A 6,000-nucleotide genomic window follows, 5' to 3' on the forward strand; every position below is an offset into this window, starting at 1 on the left:
ACTTAGTCTAATTCTCCAGGTCATAGTTCAAATATCACCTGATTAGAGAAAAACTTCCCTGACCCAGCCATTCCTACCCGCCTCACCCAGCCCACCACGTTTGTCATCTTCACAGCACTGACCACAGGCAGCTGGTTCTTGTTCACTGTCCGACCTTCCCATGAAGGCAGGAGCGTTACTGTAGTCTTCTCTATGTCTAGCACAGTGAGTAGCAATAAGGTAAGTGGTTAATAGGTATAAAAGTTTGGGGGTAACAAGACACTATATGGTCAACTACTTATTTAATCAAAGTGATTAATTTAAAAAATCTTTTAAAAATTCATGTTCTGTCTTCACTCAGCTTTTGGGACAGATAAGATATGAAAGAGGAGAGCTGAAATCTGGGTTCCAGGTATGTGGGCACATAGGGAGCCTGAGGAAAAGCCAACTGGGAAGGAGCTTGCTGTAAAGATTCAAGAAGATGATCCGTTCCTCCCTCCACTGCTACCTGCTAAAGATGTGATCAGTTTGGATCTGCAGTGAGGCTGCAATGTCACTTGACACTTGGAACATCCATTTCTAGGTTACACAAAGGACATCTCAGGTGACCCTTAGTAGGCCATTGAGGTAAATTTCTGTTACTTAAATGAACCATCTTATGGAGAGACATGATGATGAGGCTGGTTAATTTACATTTGTAAAAACACTTGCAAACCTCTGGGTAGGAGGACTTCTGCAGAGGTACAGAGGGTGAGGTGATGTGTTGGGTCCAATTCTGCCCTTTTATGGTGGCACAGAGGGAGCAGGCAAGCTAGAGGACACTTAGGGGGGCCTCTGGCATGTTATAGTCATGCTTATCCTGAAGAAACCTCCCTACTTTCAGTATATGGAGTGTTTTAATCACGTGTATAAGTTATTCTAGGACTTATTTTCCTTTAATATGTCTCTGTGGTAAAGGGACTCTTTAGAGGGATTTGTCTGTGAGCTTTTCCCTCCCCAGCACTTCAGTCTGTTACTTTTTACCTTGTATCAGTGCTCCTTGGCTCCTAAGCATGACAATCTCTGTTGCTGAGCTGACTGGGACCCAAAGGACAAATCATTTCATCAATTATAGACAGATGTTTACAAGTTACAGTCAGAGATTAGAATAAGCTCAGACAGGAGAAAATTTCAAAGAAAGCTGCCAGTCTATGAGTTAATTATATCCATTTATAAAACTGGTGTTAATAGTTTCTTAAGAAATAATACCAACAAAATAGAATATTTACTTTAAAGAAAAAATATTTTATTGATTTATTTTTAGAGAGAGAGATAAAGATAGGGTGAAAGAGAGGGAGAGAGACATTGATGTGAGAGAGATACAATCTTCTGTTGCCTCTCACAAACCACCAAGTGGGGACCTGGCCAGCAACCCAGGCATGTGCCCTGACCAGGAACTGAACCAGTGACTCTTTGTTTCCCAAGCTGGTGCTTAATCCACTGAGTAATTTTTCTTGTTTCTTCATTTATTCCACAAGCATTTGTTGAGCAGCTACTATATGCCAGGCACTAAGCTAAATCCTGGGACACTGCTATAAATAGGACCAGTCCCCATCCCAAGAAGCTAAGGATTCTAGCAGTACAAAAAGCCCTCTCTATGGAAGGATGTGTGTGTGTGTGTGTGTGTGTGTGTGTGTGTGTGTGTATGTTCCCCAGGGAGCTTCTGGTTTGGTTGAACTCAGAGGAGATAGAACGGCTTAGGGCTGGCGTTGAAATGAGGAGGAAGGGACCAGAGACTCTGAGAGTATCACACACCTAAATTTCCAAGGAAAGATGATTCTGGCATCCTTCCAGAAGGGAGAATGAAAACTTAAGCCAGGTTGTACTTTGCCCCTGAACTTAATCAAGAAAGATTCTAAGGGTTTGTGTTTTCCAGTTTTTCTTCCACGAAAAGCAAACTTACTACCATACTACATTAGCACATGAGTACTGCTCTCTCAAGGAGCTCTATCCTATCCAATTTTGAGCCAGCTGACTTTATTAGACCACACCTAGTAACACTAATCCTGGTGTTATGTTTCCTGTGAGGGAAGAGCAGACAGTCTCTGTCTCTTTTCCCAAATGGCTAGTATTTCTTCCTGTGTTCTTTTCCTTTCAAGTTAGCATCTTGTTCTGGTGGAAGGGGGGGAAAAAGCATTTCTCTTTTTTAAGACAAAAGCCTGCCAAATATAAAGCATTTTCTCATGATAATAACAAAATATACAGAATTCTATACTTAAATTGTTTACCATTTCTTTCCAGTGGTGATACTTGCCCAGACCAAAACCAAAGGTCTACAAAATAAAAGTAGTCTCATGGCAGGGAACGAAGTGTTCACTGAACAGTCGGTACCAGCAATCCAGAGCTGAGAGTCAGTACCACCATCTCCCTCAGAACTCCAGGAAGATATTTCTCTCCCACCAGGAGCTCAGGGAAGAGACTCCACCTCATTTAAGAACATGCTCAGACCACACTGCCATAGCCATCACCCTCTCCCCACTGCCCCACCATGGCTGGACATAGTAGGGATGACCTATGTGAAAGCTGGAATAGAAGAAATTTTATGATAAAGTAACAAGGATAAAGCAAATTGCATTCATTCACTATAAATGTTTGAAATAACATCGACTTATAACTTGAGGTGAAGAGGGAGACCCCAAGGGGCACACTCAAATAACAAAAAAGGTCACTAAATTGCCTTATAAATGGAGAGGGTCCCATTGGCTGAAGGGCCCTTTGTTTCCATTCCATTTGAAGTTAGATGCTATGGCAGGCTGAGCTGCATGGTATTTTAAAAAGGCGAGGAGGAGGTGAGATGTGGAGGAGGCCAAGGTTGGAGTTTGTGAAGGGAAGGAGCAGGGTGTGGGGAGAAAGAGGAGCAAGGCTATATAACTGATGGGGGAGAAAACAAATGCCTAGTGATGGATTTAAGTTGTTTTTAGATGAGACAAGTATGTGCCCCTGGGTTTCCTCTGTGAAGTCTATTAAAAGTTAACAAAGTTGAAGTTTCTGTACAAGTAGATTATTTGGGGTTTAAAGTGAAAACAGAGTGGGTAGTCCAGACCCAGGATTGGAGGAGGAAAAGCCACAGGGCTCACCCAGCTCCAGCTCACTCCCAGGGCCCACTGCCCACTGCCCCTGTGAAGAAAGCTCCAGGGAAATGTCTTGTGTGTAGGCTCATCCATGCTCAGCAGGGTTTACCTTCTGTGATTCAGTTCTGTGAAGTGTCTGTCACCACATCCTTCCTGCTGGAGGTGATTGATCAACCCTCACCCAAGAATGGCCACACTCAAATGATAGGGGTCATTTGACTCCATGGCTCATGGAGTCAGCAATGACATTTACCTCCTGAAGGGGACAATGTGCTCCTTATGGTTACCAGGGCCAGTTTTGTGGGTGGGCAGCCTCTGCAATTGTATAGCACTGCACACTTAGAAGGGCCAATCCTTGGTTTAATGCTCCAATACTTCAATCTTGACGTTCCAAATAATTTTAGAGCAAGTCCACCTGCATTTTCATTTTTCACTGGGCCCTTCAAATTATGTAGCCAGTTCTGGTAATAAGTACCACTCTGCCAGCAAAGCACTGGCCAAGAAACCAAATTAGGCCATGTAAATAAGAGGGCCAGAGCAAGGTCAACAGTTAGGGGTAAGGGTCTCTGATGTTGTCAATAGGAACCTTGACCTTGGGGTTGATATCTGGATTCAAGGCCAGGCTCTGCCATTTTCAGCTGGGTTTTCTTGGATAAATGTCATAATGTCCCTGAGCCTCAATTACTTATTCACTGGTTTCCTCAAGTGAAACAGGCAATCACAAAAAAATTATAATACAGTGTGATGTATATTTTGATAGGGGAAATAAACAATGCTAAAAGAGAAAAAAGGGGGGGCACCTGATACTGCCTAAGGAGGGGGAGGAGGGGTTGGGGAGGTCAGATGAGAAAGGAGAGTGAGCTCAGAGGGAGGTTTTCCCAATATAGGGACTCTGCCGATGGCTGAGTATTTCTGTTCTGATTATGCACCCCATAACTGAAAAGATGACCATAGGATGGGATTGGGGACCGAGTGGGCCCACTGTGAGGTGGACCTGAGCTAAAACTCCAGTGATCACCTGCCCAAAGTGCCCATCTCTAACTGGTAGACCACAGTGACATTTGGGTCTCCTGGAATTCATGTCAGTTCAGAGCCAGTGTCCAGGAACCTTTGAGAAGTCAGATTATTTCCTTTATCCAGTGCACACCCACCCTGGTAAAAGACTGTGAGTTTTCTAAGAAAGGAAAGAGAAACTGTGCTTCTGCAAAATGTCTCTATTCCCACCTGGTCTGCCTGCACATCAGAACTGTCATGAGAATCAAATAAGGGAGCCTTTGGTAATAGCAATACCAAGGTATTAGTCAATCAAAAGCACAGAGAATCAAGATTAGAAGGATACTGGTTGCAACATGGTGCTTCTTTCATGAACATGAAACCATGGTCATCTTTTCAGCTTTTCTTTTCCAACTCCAAGTGTGACCATAACTTAAATCTCTCCTAGTATTACATGGAATTAGATGTAAGGTCATCTCCAGGTTTAAATGTCCAAGATCTCAGATAAGATACATCTAATATCTTCCTCCACAGAAAGTGTCATGACCTCAGAGACATACAGAAACAAGACTTTCTTTTGACCTCTGATCCTATTTCGGAAGCAGTGATGACATACACACAAACACTGAGATCCAAGGGCACCATTTAATTTAGTGAAATGTTTAATTTAGCTGAACTAAACTGTAATGCAGACTGAAAGTTGGTGCTCGGTAAAAGGAAGCAGCTTCCCACAGGAAGTGAGGCTCGGTGAATCACAGCACTTCTCCACAGACCAATAGGCCAGGTTGGCCCCATCTCTGTCACCGCAGAGGGAGGGCTCCCTGAGTCACCGAGGTCTTTCGGATGTTTCCTACTTCCTCAGCTGACTCTCCACGCTGTTTCTCAGAACTGATGCATTAACCATTCTAATGTTGCAATTACACTTGTTTTGATTAATTGCCACAATATCCCTGGTGAAAAGCTTTTGGAATTTAGGAGTTTGGTTTTTATCATTTGGATATAGTTCAGTAATTTTCCAGAATAACTGGGTCTCTGAAGCAGATAGGTAGTTTTTCTGATAATGACAACTTCCTGTATTTTTGATATAAGAAAGTATTGTTTATAGACAGGGGTTTGTGGTGTCAGGAACCCAGGTAGGACCACTGAGATCCAAAAGCAATAGTTTTGGGAGGACTAGGACCTACAATACTTGAGAAGCTCAGGCCATGAAACTTTTTTACACAGGGAGCTGCTCCCAGTTTGTACTGCCAGAATAATATTCAACATACAGTACGATGGACTGGTATCACCTGTCTCAGGACAATTATTGTCAGAACGGTCCTCCCTAGCAAAAATAGTTCATGAAGCTTTTTCCTACTTTTAAGTGATGCCTTCAGATTTCATTTTGATCTCTCAACTGATCACTTTTCCCTTTGTTGTTGTTGTTTTATTGAATTTATTGGGGCGACATTGGTTAATAAAATTATATAGATTTTGTTGCTGAGCAAACTGGGCCCTATTCATGTGGTGCCTTGGTATAAGACCCAACGATTAGTGTTGAGAAAAACAGGTCTTTATTTACAATAGTCCAATGGGGAGGGGGTGGTGCTCAGAGCACTCCTGCTCAGAGCCCTGTTCCCCCACGGGATCCATCACTTCCCTTGCTCCCCAAGAGGCTATAAGCCAAAACCAAGCCCAGTAGTTCCCCATCTCTTATCGGTAAGCTCTCTCCTTCAGGATCTGAGGTACATTGTCTTCAGCCTCCTTATAATTGCCCAGAAAAACATGTGTTGTGTTACACTGGATTATGGTGAAGTCCAGGAAAGGCACAAGTCATAAGAGTGTCCTCTCCATATGTCCTGAGTTCCAAGAGTTCAGATAGAGTCCAGGTCTGCAAGGCAGAGTCCTTGGTGGCTTTAGAGTCAGCTAGAGTGGACAC

The sequence above is a fragment of the Furipterus horrens genome, unplaced genomic scaffold (assembly GCF_987537825.1).
Source record: "Furipterus horrens unplaced genomic scaffold, mFurHor1.1.pri manual_scaffold_7, whole genome shotgun sequence".
Lineage (NCBI taxonomy): Eukaryota > Metazoa > Chordata > Mammalia > Chiroptera > Furipteridae > Furipterus > Furipterus horrens.